General features: G+C 39.4%; 1 protein-coding gene across 4 annotated transcripts in view; it reads left to right on the top strand.

Moving 5' to 3' along the window:
- fndc3ba (fibronectin type III domain containing 3Ba) overlaps positions 1 to 15,840 on the top strand; it is a 189,620-nt gene that overhangs the window by 88,352 nt on the left and 85,428 nt on the right. The gene's annotated exons all lie outside the window — the stretch shown is intronic.

Genomic DNA, 15,840 nt, shown 5'->3' with positions numbered 1-15,840 from the left:
CAGTGGGAAGGAAAAAGTGTGCATACATAGATATTGGCCATGTCACATGAAAGTTATATGTTACAGCAATGAACAAAGTTGAAGTTGTCATATTATGAGGATTAATGAGGACCAACATGGTGTGTTATTATATAATAAGAAGTCTGATTTGTCATTTGAGGAAAAAATGGAATTGTTGTTTTGCAACAATCATTTTAAAAGCAAAAATGTCATGAAGACATTAGGTTTTGAAAAGTTAAATGAGAAAGTTTGAGAATTAATTTGGTCACAGTAAATTCAGTAGAATAAGTACTGTATATAAAATGTGCATTGAAGAAACATGAAGAAATGTGAGAATAGCAAAAATTACAAAGTGTAAAAAAAAATTCCTTGTCACTAACAGTTGCAATTTTATAAATAATTGAAATAAAAGAATTACAAAATAAAATGCATGAGAAAAACATCTGAATATTTATGAATATAATGTTAAAAAGCCACAATTTTAGGGGAACACATTTCATGAATCAAGTAGAATTCATTTGCCTTGATTGTAAAATGAATTTAAAAGTTATCATTTAACTTATCAGAAATATTGGAAAAAAATATCAACAGAAAGATGGAACTTTAACTCTGAGAATAGAGCTGTAATTCTGAGAAAATCTTCATTGCATGTGCGTCCATGTGTTGTTTGAAGTCAGGTGGGTGTGTTTCTGTCAGTGTAAACTTCACAAATGTCAGCATGTTCCACAATTCAAGTGTTTGCATGTGTTTGTGTGTGTCAGCGTGACTCCTTGAAGAGTTTAGACACAAGTGTGCAGGTGTTGCACTGCTTTTGTCTGCATTTTTTTCTTCCCAGACATGTTTGTCTTAGTGTATGAGCGCCTTTATGTGCAATTGTGTACACATCTGTGTATGTGCAGCTGGGCTAGTGTGTGTGTGTGTGTGTGTGTGTATTTGTGTCTTTCTGAGAGAACAAAGTTAGAGTGGCTGAGTCCCTCCAGACATTACGTTGCTCTACTCTGGAGCTGGCCCAGCACCGCAACTAGGTCGGCCCACAGAAAGCCACCTCAGGGTGGGGAAAGGGACTTGGCGATTTGGCCCCCGGGTGGACGCGTGCTGACACTTTTTTTTCTTTTTCTTTTTTTTTTAAACTCATTGACTGCCATTGACGCCTAATCCTTTTGAACTGGGACTGGCAATTATTCGCTGTTAGTGAGTTTCAATTTCCATTTTATAAATGAGTGTGTGCCCAGCAATTTGCTGGCGATCAGTCAAGTGTGTGTTTGCCCAAAGTCAGCTCAACCTAGATGAGGATCAGCACAATAGAAAATGAAATGATTGGTAATAGATTGTATCTATAAAAAAAAAAATAATAATAATAATAATAATAATAATAAAAAGAATGGTAAAAATTTGTTGAGTATGTAGTTGCATTTTAGCTTCTACTACATTGTGATTGAAAATTTTAATGAATTAAAAAAATATATAAAAAACTGGGTCTTTGTCATGTTTTGGGAGAAAAATAATTTTATTTTAAATGTTTTTTTTAATTGAATTTTCCATTTTATATTTTCATTTTTCTTTTTCATTTAAAATAAAAATGTTTAAATGTTTAGAATTTTATTTTTATATCAATTTCCCCCAGTTTTTATTTCAATGATTTATTTTTATTTCTCTAATTTTCGTAATTTTATTTATTTTAAATTAATTTTATTTTTTTGTTTGTTTTATTTTTAAGTAAGTAAGTTTGTAAGTTTAAGTATTAAAGGAACACAGTGGATTCTGCAGTTTCTCTTTTAAAATACCGTATTTTTTGGCCTATAAGTCGCAGTTTTTTTCATAGTTTGGCCTAATACTCTGGAGCGACTCATGTGTGATTATTTACGGTCGGGTCAGGCTGACTTCTCGCTCGCAAATTTTTTTTCTAAATAAATATACATTCATATATTTATACCAAAACGATGTATGGATGTTAAATAAAATAAATAATTGGGATAAAACAATGAAGGCGCTGTGCATGCCTGCGCATGTGAACGCAGTGGCCCCGCTCTCTTCAATCTTCCCCTCCCGCGCCCTGGCACCCTCCGCGAGCATCGTTGTATTCCCTTTTCGATATGGAGCAGCTATAGGAGTGAAAAACAAACTAAAGACAGGGGAATTGAAAAGCAAACAACTATTGTAGGAGTGGGATATGTAAAGGATTCAAATTGAACTGTATCTGCTTCGTTGAATGTAAACGATTGTGGCGCTTTGGTCTAATACGAGAAATATATTTAACACATTTTTTCTTATTAATTATTAATGCATTTATAATGATCATAAAAATATCCGCCTGTTAGAACAGACATGCAAATATAAAAGATATAAATGTTTATTGAATATCTTAGTCTTGTTTAAGTGGGAGAATTCGTTACAAAAGACAGGTTTTAATTTGTTATCATTATGCATACTGTATATTCACCGGCATCGTCACAAACGTGATCACACAAAACGCAACCACGCATCACATCCCCGCATTTCCTCCTTCTCCTGAGTCCTCACAAATACAGCATAAAATTTCGTTGTTTTTTTTATTTTTTTTTTTGTCTTTTCTTTTTTCTGGCTCGTACCTACAAATAAAACTTAAAATTTCAGGGTGTTTCGGGCTCGGGCAAGCAAATCAAGTTAGTTAATCGTGCTCGGGCCGCGTCGGGCTTTAATAACCATGGGCCGGTCGGGTCGGGCTGGATTTTTTAGGCCCGATCTAACTTCTAGCGTCATGTAATGTTAACATACCGTACACCTCTTCAGCCTGTTGTTCTCTATTGTATTTTAAATTGCCTTTCAAGACGACATGTCTGTTCTTGGTGCTGGATTCTATCAAATAAATTTCCTCCAAAAAATGTGACTTATAGTCCGGTGCGACTTAAACATGTTTTTTTCCTTTTCATTGTGCATTTTTTGGCTGGTGCGACTTATACTCATGTGCGACGTATAGTCCGAAAAATATGTCATAGATCTTCAATTTCCTGAACCCCATCTTTCTGGTATTTTACTCCCCCCCGAGGTGAAGTGTGTGGACTATGAAAAGCCCCCATCACATCATATTCAGATAATAAACTTTTCTCGACGCGTTCTCCCTTTTCTACAAAATAGAGCATTTCAACCTGAGTAAACACAGGTTGATTTCCTGCGAGAGCTCCTATGATTAAATTACAGAGGATATGACTTCTGCAGGTTCAACACAAAGAAAAGCAGAATCCATAAACTTGATTCAGCTTTACCGCTTTAAACCCAGTCAGAAAATAAAAATTTACATCCGTTTGCATGGTAATTGTTCCCCCGACTCACAGAAGCGGCAGTTGCTGCTCGGCTGCAACCAGAGCCCTGGAAAGTCCGCCCGGTGACCGACTGCCAGTGACACAGCCATGACAATATCATTTTTATAGCGCACTCATTGTGCTGATTCAGTCGTAAGGGAAAAACACATTTAGCTTAGGTTCTTTGGAAATGACTAATAACGTTAAAATGTCATGTGAGGACAAACTCGGCGACCTTCCGTATTGTCTTTTGCAAAATCATTCCATATGGCAGAAAGTCTGCCATAGAACTGCATGGAAAAATTCCATAAAAGAAAGAAAACAACAATAAAAGATAATAGTACTAGCAAAGGGGGAAGGATTTGTTGTAGTCACGAGGAAAGAATCTCAATGTTAACTCATTCAATTCCAGCCCAGGTAATATTCCTAGACTGCGAAAAGACTTCATAGACTTGTAGTAGTCAATAAAATTAATTATAAAAAGTGGATTATCAGCGATGGATCATTCTATCGCTGATAAAAGGTGTCTTTGGGGACAAACCATCTGGTGACTCATCAACCTGTAGTTATGCTAGTCACTAGAGTTGTGCGAAATTTCGGATTCTTAGATTATTCGCGATTCGGCCGTGGAAGATTTGAGAACAATTCACAAACATCCAAATTCCGATTATTGAAATATGTCAAGTAAAGCGGAAGTAAAACACACTCAGCGCGCCGCGCGGTCTTCGGGACGCAATGCGGAACGGAGCGAGAGTAGCTAAACATCATGCTTGTCATTACCCAGCCCCTCGGGTAATGCCAATGCTGAACTCACGGCTCTAGCTCAACTCATGCCGCGAGATAAAAAAGCAACAACATACCTGACTGCTGCCGACAGCTGCTACAAAGTACATCCACATACTGGCACGGTAGATATCATATTTATATAGGACTAGATGCAATGTACAGAAAGCTAGATGCGGGCGTTAGTAAACAGCTGCCATCTTTTTTTTTTTTTTAAACAGCTGCCATCTTAAAGCAGTAGACTTCCCTGCAAGGCTGTTGTGGCGAACCTTCCAAGCGAACCTAATTAACTTTTTATCTAAAATACTCCTAAATCGGTAAAATATTGACTTGAATCTATCTTTAAAATAGTTTTAATAAAACTTTCACGTGTCGAAAGTAGACAAAAGGGAAATGATAGAATAATGGGAGCAATTTTAACAACTTTAACAGTTGATTCACAACATTAAATAAATTGAATGTAGTGTAAAGCTGCTGATACAGAATGGGGATTTGAGTATATTATTTATTGTTTTTAACTGTTAACTTGATACTGAAATAGTCGTTTATTTAAGCCTGCGAGGCTTTTTGTAAGTAATGTACAAAACATTAAAAGCTGCTAATTGCGGGGGGGGTTTAATCATCAATAATCGATTTATAATCTAATCGTAGCCTCTGAATCGTAATCGAATCGTTAGGTGCCCAAAGATTCCCACCTCTACTAGTCACGCATTAACGGTGAAATATTGCCTCTTGTTACGTAATAAATTTTAGGATACAGGAGGCAAAATATTGTACAGTACTCTAAAAGATACAGTGGTACCTCTACTTAACTCATTCACTCCCAGCCATTTTCACCGGTGCAACCCCCTTCGCTCCCGGCCGTTTTACTGGATTTTGACTGATTTTGCAAGGCCCATAAAAAATGCTGTTCCATTGCTATATTAACATGGAACACCAAAAGAAAGATTGGACTCTCTGCTTTCAGCAGGAAAAAAGTAAGTTCATGCCTTTTTACATTCTTTAGAAATCAGCATTCGAAAATAGCTTAGTTTGAGCAATTTTCCCATTTCTGATGAAAAGATAGAGAAATTGAGCTTCTTGTGAAAGCATACATTTCAAACATAACTTTGACTTTAACACAGCTATTTTTTGCTTTAGTTACATCCCAAACATCTGAATAATGTTTTCCTTTTACAAAATAAGATAAACAACAAGACAAATAGAGCTTTTGATAGCAAAGTAACAATTTATCTACACATAACTGAGAGATGATGCTGTTGTGGCCGCGACAGCCGGGTAAACTTTCCCCTCATTGCCCCTAGGGATGTCCCGATCCAGGTTTTTGCACTTCCGATCCGATACCGATACAGGCCGATACCGATACGGCCTATCTGAGCATGTGTTAAAGTTTAAAGTTATTTAGCCTCCTTATTTAGTTGTCAGACTCATGTTGAAAAAGGTTTTAGTTCTCTTGATAACAACTAGCCAGCTGAATTAGGTGAGTTTGAATAACACACAACGGTTGGTAACAAGAAACTGACCTATTTATTCAGTGACAAACACAAAACATTATAAATAACAAGCAGAAATGACATAGTCAGTCAGTAAAACGTGCAAATAATATTGTAAACTGTCTTAAAAAAGCAAAACACATAAACAACCTCAGTGGAAAGTCCCACAAACCCCCCCAAGCAATTAGATGCTTTTAATGTTTCGTGCATTAGTTACAAAAATTGTATAAAAATCCTCTCAGGTTTAAATAAACGACTATTTCAGTATCAAGTTAACATTTTAAAACAGTAAATAAAATACTCAAGTCCCCATTCTGTATCAGCAGCTTTAAACTACATTCAATTCATTTAATTTTGCGAATCAACTAAAGTTGTTAAAATTGCTCCCGTTATTCCGTAATTTCCCTTCAGTCTACTTTAGACATGTGAAAGTTTTAAAACTGTTTTGAAGATAGATTCAAGTCATGATTCTGCCGATTTAGGATAATTTTAGATAAAAAGTTAACTAGGTTCGCTTGGAAGGTTCACAACAGCCTACTAGGGAAGTCTCCTGCTTTAAGTTGCCGGCTGTTTACTAACGCAACTAGTTTTCAGTACTTCAATGTTGCTAACGCAGTCGAGTCTGTCGTGTTGTATTTAGTTCTATATACATATGATATCTATTATCTCCAGTAAAACGATGTTGACGTAGTTTGTAGCGGCTGTCAGCAGCAGTCAGGTATGTTTTTTATCCAGCGGCATGAGTTGAGCTAAAGCCGTGGGTTGAGCATTGGCATTACCCGGGTCTATGACAAGCATGATGTTTACTCTTGGGACGCAATGCGGTCCGTTTGTCATTGCGTCCCAAAGACAGCGCTGTGTATTATTTCCGCTTTACTTGACATATTTCAATAATCGGAATTTGGATGTTTGTGAATCGTTCTCGAATCTTCCACGGCTGAATCGCTCAAGGATGTAATGATGGCTGGGCATGTTGTACCGTGGTTCTAAGTGTTGGATTGTGCGTCTTTACTCACGAGAGATAATGGCTCGTCATTCAGAATGAATTCTTCGGCAATAACTCTTGTTATTCCCTGGGCTTTGGGACTGTCGAGTGCCAGTTTGTCACGCATAGCAAAAGTTTCTGCCAGTGTTAGTTGCGTAGGACTTTTCTCTTTGTCTTCGGTTTTCTTAACATACTTCTTAAATTGTTTGTGGTGGTATTTCGATAAATGCTTGATTGGGTTGGTTGTATTAAAACTTCTTACAGCTTTACCACCACGCTTGACTTTATTGTGGCATATGTTGCACTCTGCTTCTTCGTCTTTATCGTCCTTTAAGGTGAAATGATCCCATACAGCTGACATTTTCACCGTATTTTAAAGTCTCTCGGTAAAGTGGGAGACGGTAATGTAAATGTAGTGTGTTGACGGTGTGCCGTAAAATGCGGACCGGATTTTAGGGAAACCGAAGCAAAAAATGGAATGGATTATGTAAACCGTTGCGCTGGAAACCCTTGGACCAGACTTAAAAAAAAAAAAAAACTAGATCAGAAGTCAGGATCGGAATTTTTCCGTGTCGGCCGATCCGATACCGATGCGCATTTTTTTGCCCATATCGGCGTCCGATCCGATCCAAATATCGGATCGGGACGTTTTCTAATTGCCCCATCTCATAAAGATGGATTTTTTTTCCGTCTCTGCGGGGTCTGCTCAGCGAGCAGCACGTCCTCTAGGTTATGGGGAATTGCCCGTGCTGTGCAGAGTATAGCCTATATAATTGTAAATTGTTGTCATAACATTTATACCATGGATATTATCTGAAATTTAGGCTTGTAAGTCCCACAGCATGGCAAGTGTGCATTTCTGTGTTGTTTTCAGCACCATTTTCTGCGTTTGTTCCGGGACCTGTGCCTGTCTCGTCATCCCTGCACTTATATACTTTACGTTCCGGCACCTTATGATTTACAAATTAAGCACTGGTGCGTGCGCCTTATATATGAATCAACATTGAGCTGCAAAACGTCTCACAGAAACTCAGAGCGCAGCTCGTAATGGATGCATAAAGTAACCTCAGCCTCTACTGCAGTGTCTATTCTATGCGCCTTATAAAGCAGGCTTATATATGAAGAAAGTTTTCAAATAGGCCATTCATCGAAGGTGCGCTTTATAGTGCGAAAAATATGGTAGTCATGAAGACTCATTGTGTTTTTGTAGCAACTTCCCAGTTGTTGCGGTTTTGCACAAAATCGCAGCCCACTGGGGTAATGAAAAATAAATGAAATTCAATTTATTTTACTTGCAGTTTAGAGACATTTCACAGGTTATTTGTAATATTTTACAATAAAGCAATATTGATTGGAAAGCTCAAAGTGCATGCTGTAGTTTATGAAAAGAATTGTGATCGGCCTGAAAGCTATGATTGGTGCACCCTGATTTTAGACATTCTTGTTTCTTACTTTTATTGCTAAAGATTTTCATGACTTTCTTCCATCCATTTTCTCCGGCTTAATCCGAGGTCGGGCAGCAGCTTTAGCAGGGAAGCCCAGACTAACCTCTCCCCAACCACTTCAACCAGCTCCTCTGGCGGACATGCCCGGAACACCTCTCCAGGGAGGCGTCCAGGAGGCATCCGAACCAGATGCTCAAGCCACCTCAGCTTCACGTAGAAAATTCCCATTGTTGAAAAATCCTGTAACTTTGCTACGCTAATTCTCTGCCATGCGGAAGTCATTTAGGATGCTGTCTTCAGGTTGCCAGCTGTGACGCGGTTATGTTATGAAAGCCATTCGCAAGCAGGAATGTGCTTACACATACCTTACTCTCACACACACAATAGCAGGTAGTCTTACAGTAGTGAGCTTAATGTAAGACCCCATGTGCAAACTCTGCAGGTTGTGATTTACATTCCCAAGCAAATCGGCGTCTGGCTCAGATTACGCGCCGACTGCCAAGTTGTCTCTTTTTTTTATTTTGTCTTTCCTTTATCACATATGTTGCCAGTTTCTCGCATACTCTTTTGCATTGTTAGCAGTGCGGGGCAGTGGCCCACACAGGAAGTCTCCCACTTCCTCCCCGGGTGCCCCCCCGCCTCCCCAACCATACTTTTCTGCCCTCAGCAAAGATGTCCGCCGGACTCACCAAATTGCATTGCATGTTTGAAACGGGATGTGACGGGACTATTTTAAAGCTGTCTCCCGTGTTTCCTGTTGAGGGTGTGCACGTGTTTGTGTGTTTTTACAGGCTGAAGGCCTGTCAAGTCGCCACTCGAGTAGTTGTTGTTGTTTTTTTTTTTGTTCTTGTGGAAACTAAGTTTGAAGTAGGGCTGGGCAATATGGCCTTAAGTACGCATCTTGGTAAATTGAGCAGATTTACCTCGATAACGATAAATGACGATAAATTCCCCCAAGTGGTCTGTTATATAATTTGAAAATCTAAATCAATGCATGAAATACAAATTAACTATTGATTGTCTCCTTGTCTTGATTTATTTACCAGCTTTATATTTAACATATTTAACAATTGTACATGCAGTCTAAACATTAAGTATATTAAAATTTCTTGTAAATAATAAGAATTTAAGTATGAACATTTATAACTGCTTGTATGACTTCAACAATGTACAACATTATAAAAATCGATACGACGACTGTGCAAACATGTCATTGTAACACAAATGACTTACAGCTTGAAAAATACATTTCAAACAGACAATTTAAGGTTTCAGTTTTTTTTTTTTATCCAGAGCATTTTTTAATTAATACATGCACGCACACATGCACCCCCCCCCCCCCCCCCACACACACACACACAGACATACACACATTAAAGCTATAATGCTCTTTTGCCAATGAAACATTTAAGATTATATGATGGCAATAATGACACAGAATTAAGCAAGCACATACAGAAAAATAGCTGTGGCCATTAAACAGTCATAATATAGGCTTCACTGTTGGATTGTAATTTATGCTGAATGCTTTAGCATCATAAAACAAAGAAATCACACACACACAGAAATACAAAATAACGCAACATACTAATTGCTAGATGTAGTTCGTGCCCAATGCACTCTTTAAGTTCAGCCGTTTTGAGAAGGTTAGAGCCGCTAACCGACTCCATCATGTTCATTTTATAGCGTTAGCCGCTAGCGTTAGTCTGTGGCCTGGCTACCAGTAGAAAGCACTAAAAGCACCCTCTACTGAAATCGTGAGAACAAGGGAGGAAAGCGTGTGAAAGCCCGTCAGGAGGCTGCCATGAGTCTACTTAATGTCGGGTGAATATTTGGCGAAGCTCCCGTAAGCCTGACTCCCATCACGTTTAGTTTTAGCGTTAGCCGCTAGCGTTAGCCTACCGGGCTTCTGTTTGTTTGAGTTCCTGATAACCACGTGACTTCATATGTACCACACTGACTGCTTTCTTAAAGGGGAATGAACATAGCTGAACAACACAGAGTCAAAGCGAGATGAAAATTATAGTTTCTTTTTAACATTTAAATGAAATTAACAAGTCCTTAATGAAGATGGAGAACTGCAGAAATCAAAGAATACCTCCTGTTAATTTGTAAAATTTGCTCACAAAGATATTTTTCCATTTCATTTTTTTCATTTTTAAAAAAATATTGAAAATAAATTAAATATTTTTCATGTACCAAAGTGTAAAAAATAGATAAGAGAAAATCTACATATTTGTATTATATTTTTTAATTATAACATTAAAAACATGAATATTTCCCTTTTCACCCCCCCCAAAATAATATATATGTATATATATATATATATATATATAAAATGTGTGTGTGTGTGTGTGTGTGTGTGTGTGTGTGTGTGTGTGTGTGTGTGTATGTATAGAATGTTGGCTATTAAGAAGCTGAGAAAATAGGATTCTGACAATTATTAGATCAACAATGCATCAAAACAATCGACTGTCCAAAGTGGTCGATTTGTTTGATAATTGATTAGTTGTCAATTCATCATGGCAGCCATAAGTTGGCAGAGGTAATGACCTTCCAAAGGAAACCTTTACTATGATGTGGCCTGTGACAAAGATGAGTTTGTAACCTCTGATTTCAAACTTTTCACTACCATTGACGGTGATAGACATCCAAACCATTTAAACTCGAAGGGTTGGCAGCGATCGAATAATCGCCGTCAATGGTGCTCAAACATGATCATTCACAGTTCAGTTTTCGACATCTTATCACAATGAATAGGTGCCTTCCATATGACTGCGAGTCGAGTGTGTGTTAACACAGTGGTGACAGACAGTGTGAGGGTCTTTCTGGGTTCCTGTGTGTGTTGTGATTTTGGGGCCCGCTGGCAGCTGGCTTTGACAGCTGCATCATGGGAAACGTCTGATGAAATGTTACATCACCTCCCCTGTGTGTGCGCTTCGATGTATGGAAGTAAGACAGCTGGATGGGATCACAAGCTTGTTTATTCGAAGCCATTAGATGTGACCATACAGTATTACAATGTGTGTCAGTTAAAAGATGTAAAAGACTTTACATATTTCTTTGAATAAAATGAGAGGCAAAAAATTTATTGCATATATACAGTGGGGCAAATAGGTGTTTAGTCAACCACCAATTGTGCAAGTTCTCCTACTTGAAAGATTTGAAAGGCCTGTAATTGTCAACATGGGTAAACCTCAATCATGAAAGACAATGTGGGGAAAAAAACAGAAAATCACATTGTTTGATTTTTAAAGAATTTGTTTCCAAATTAGAGTGGAAAATAAGTATTTGGTCAACTACAAACAAGCAAGATTTCTGGCTGTCAAAGAGATCTAAGTTCTTCTAACGAAGTCTAATGAGGCTCCACTCGTTACCTGTATTAATGGCACCTGTTTTAACTCATTATCGTTATAAAAGACACCTGTCCACAACTTAAGTCAGTCACACTCCAAACTCCACTATGGCCAAGACCAAAGAGCTGTTGAAGGACACCAGAGAAAAAAATTGTAGACCTGCACCAGGCTGGGAAGACTGAATCTGCAATAGGTAAAACACTTGGTGTAAAGAAATTAACTGTGGGAGCAATTATTACAAAATGGATGACATACAAGACCACTGATAATCTCCCTCGATCTGGGGCTCCATGCAAGATCTCACCCCATGGCGTCAAAATGAATACAAGAACGGTGAGCAAAAATCCCAGAACCACACGGGGGGACCTAGTGAATGACCTACAGAGAGGTGAGACCACAGTAACAAAGGCTACTATCAGTAACACAATGCGCCGCCAGGGACTAAAATCCTGCATTGCCAGACGTTTCCCCCTGCTGAAGAAAGTACACGTCCAGGCCCGTCTGCGGTTCACTAGAGAGCATTTGGATGATCCAGAAGAGGACTGGGAGAATGTGTTATGGTCAGATGAAACCAAAATATAACTTTTTGGTAGAAACACTGGTTCTCGTGTTTGGAGGAGAAAAAATACTTAATTGTATCCAAAGAACACCATACCCACTGTTAAGCATGGGGGTGGAAACATCATGCTTTAGGGCTGTTTTTCTGCAAAGGGACCAGGACGACTGATCTGTGTAAAGGAAAAAATGAATGGGGCCATGTATCAGGAGATTTTGAGTGAAAATCTCTTTCCATCAGCAAGGGCATTGAAGATAAGACGTGGCTGGGTCTTTCAGCATGGAATGATCCTAAACACACAGCCAGGGCAACAAAAAGGGGCTTCATAAGAAGCATTTCAAGGTCCTGGAGTGGCCTAGCCAGTCTTCAGATCTAAACCCCATAGAAAATCTGTGGAGGGAGTTGAAAGTCTGTGTTGTCCAACGACAGCCCTAAAACATCACTGCTCTAGAGGAGATCTGCATGGAGGAATGGGCCAAAATACCAGCAACAATGTGTGAAAAGCTTGTGAAGAGAAACGTTTGGCCTCCGTTATTGTGAACAAAGGGTACATAACAAAGTATTTAGAAGAACTTTTGGTATTGACCAAATACTTATTTTCCACCATGATTTGCAAATAAATTCTTTAAAAATCAAACAATGTGATTTTCTCAGTTGTTTTCCACATTCTGTCTCTCATAGTTGGTTTACCCATGTTGACAATTACAGGCCTCTCTTAATATTTTCAAGTGGGAGAACTTGCACAATTAGTGGTTGACTAAATACTTATTTGCCCCACTGTAAATATATATATTTTTTGCTCTATTAGACGGGGCTTAACATGTTCGCTATAAATGCACATTGGGACAAAAAAGAATGCTGATCGTTCGATAGGTGAAAACTTTCCCAGTCCAAGTGGATTGGACTCCCATCTCCGTCAGTGGGTTTAATAGGAGTGAGCCGATGTGCCGCTAATGGGAACGTCACATCCTTCAGTGTTGACAGCATTCGGCTCCCTCCAAGGCGGGTTCATTTTGTGGTACTGTGCCGAATTCCATCCGGATTAGGCACAGGAAGTTCGGACTCTTAAAGGGCAAGAGCAGCGAGTGAAGCTAACATCGGGGCGCATCGTGCGCGTCGTTTGTTTGGAAGTGCGTGTACGATTCCACGCGTGTACACATCCGTACAAGCAGTCAATTATGTGACGCTTTTCTAAATGGCAGGAAGGCATGTGGCTTACAGCTGTGTGTGTACGTGAAGGGCAGCTCACAAAGAGTGTCTTGTATTTTGGAGGGGGGGCATTCGGGCCTGTTGGGTCCAGTCCAGGGGGCCGCGGATGGGAATGTGCGTGTGTGTCAAGGAATGCTGCTGTTTGCCGAGTGAAGAGCACAAGGCTATCGGCGAGTGTGTTTTCGGGCCTGTGTGCGGGATTGACCTCAATGAGGACTTTCATACCCGTCGCGGCGGTGCTCAAGTAGACGGGACTGAAGGAGGTCTGTCTGCGCACTACCTGTGACCTTCTCACCACACTGACACACTTCAACACACTATCCTTGTGTGAGTGCGTCAACCTGACTGGAAGCAAGGCGAGGAAAGAGGGAATCGTTTAGGGATGAAAGGAGGGAAAAGATGGAGGATGAAGTGAGTAATATACGAAGGATGTGACTAATGGCTGGAAGGGAAGGCAGCTCACTCCTAAACTTAGGACCGCCTGTCATTTTTTTACTACCTGTCCCTGACCCACTGAGAATCACTGCTTTCGAAACCCACACCGAATTTGGGGTGCATTCAGCGTCTGTATTCGCGACTTGATTTATTCCCTCTAGCGTTCCCAATGGTTTCGCTATGACTATAGCAGAACCAGACCTCCATCTCGCCGAGGACGGAGGAGGAGATGGCCCGTGTTCTCAGGCAAGGGCGGAAAAACTCAACGTAGTATTCAATCTGTTCCTTCTATTATATATTTTTGCAGCGTTTGTTTCTCATAGTAATCTAATATAGTGATGCTGAGAACAAGAGGACCTGTAAAACTCAGGTCTCCCTTTTCTGCAGTGTTGTATTTTTCTTTGTTTATTAAGAAAATGCAGCTGGACCGCTGATGGTTTAGGACAGGGTTGTCTAACTCATCTTTGTCACCGGTGGGCATATGCCGAAATGAGATTCTGACGGTATGATAAACTGAAGCCAAACTATCACGGTATTGCAATTACAGCTCTAAAATTTGTTATTTTGAGGTATCTGGGTTAAATAAAAAAAATAAACACTTTTTTCCATAGAACACGATCTTTATTTTTCAACACATATTAGCAAATTGGAACATGAGTATAATGTTAAGTTAAAATTCATTTTTTTAAAAATAATTGAAATATTCTACATAAAATTTAAATAAATGCAGTCCTTTAGGTGAGCCCGAACCCACTGCCACAGCTGAACATTATTACCATCAGAACAAAAATAAATGAATTATTTTTAAAGATACACGATAATTATCGGCCGATAATGGCCATTATGACGTCACACAGATAATCCAGATTTTTAAAAAATTAAACCGATAATGCAATCCGATAATTATATACTTGATTTAGCCTCCAAATGTGCGCAACCGAAGAATTCAGCACCGCTGTCTCCTCAACCGCTCCCCTCTCTGAAGCCCCTGAGGGAGGAGTTGAGGAGGCGGAGTTACACAACAGAAGCAGTTTGAGATAATGGCAGCAGTCACTGGCGTGGCTGGATTTGTGTAAAAAAAAAAACAAACAAAAAAACAACGGCCTCGCCATCTACAAAACATGCACTGCAGAAGTTTCACGAGGCGGAAAAAAGCGTCCTCATTCAGCCCAAAGCGGGTAGTAAACTCAATCTAATGCTAAACACCGGCACGAAACCGATAGTCGACAAGTAGCCGTCTTCCGACAGAGCCCACCACTCTGGCCAGTCCTTGCAGGCGGCTTTCTAGAGCGTTCCCCCACGCCGTGCGCCTCTGTCTGGGGCAGAGCAAGGCCCTGAATATGCCGCGGCGAGCCGGCCGGGGCGGGCGGATATCCGTTACGAACGTAGCCGCCGCCGCCAGTCCACTTCCACTCATCGAGCCAGACAGAGACCTGGCGCGGGTGCCAATTTGGTGGCCGGACGGACTGAAGGGCACAGGCAGGAGATTTTTTTTTTCTTTTTTTTTTTCACAAGGATAAATTCATCCACGCTGCAGTTATTTTTGGCTTAACAAAACTCAGGCACACGCACGGGGATGCGAGCTACAACTCCGGCCTAATATTACTGCCGTTCATCGGCTGAGCTGCCGTAAAGCAAGTGTCGTGAGTGCCACAAATGTAAACAAAGCGCTGTACAATGGATACACGACATCTCCCTCTTTTGATTTAATCATTTTCACAGTATGCAACAAAGCATATAACATTAGCAATCATTTTTCAAATTATTTAACTTATTTGTCTGCTCAGTTACAGTCACAGTAGACAATCAAAACTTATTGGCACTCATTAACACTTCTCAATTTAAAAATTGCTTTCAAATAATGTTTTGAACCATACGTATTTTTGAATAAAGAACATTTCTGACAAACACTTTTTTTTTTAGGATTAAGTATAATCATTTATCGCTTAAAATAAGGCTGTTAAGCTTATTTTCAGCCAGCTATTTTAATTCCAAGAAATCTGAGTGAAATGCACTTGAAGCGCTGGCAGATAATTTCACTTATTTCCAATAGATTCACACTTAAAATCGACTAGTTTTAAGGAGGTGTGTTTTTGCAGTTTAGTAATGTTATATAGTTAGGAATGGCTTACTTTTAAAGGCATTTTTGTGCAACTTAGGTATTTACTCTGTAAGTAATTGTTGCCAAAAGTTTACCATTACACAATGTCATACAATCTAACTATTTTTCTTCAAGAAATCTGAGTGAAATATACTTGAAATGCTGGCAGATAATTTCACTTATTTCCAATAGATTTATA

The sequence above is a fragment of the Corythoichthys intestinalis genome, chromosome 15 (genome assembly GCF_030265065.1).
Source record: "Corythoichthys intestinalis isolate RoL2023-P3 chromosome 15, ASM3026506v1, whole genome shotgun sequence".
Lineage (NCBI taxonomy): Eukaryota > Metazoa > Chordata > Actinopteri > Syngnathiformes > Syngnathidae > Corythoichthys > Corythoichthys intestinalis.
This window is presented reverse-complemented; position numbering and strand designations above follow the sequence as displayed.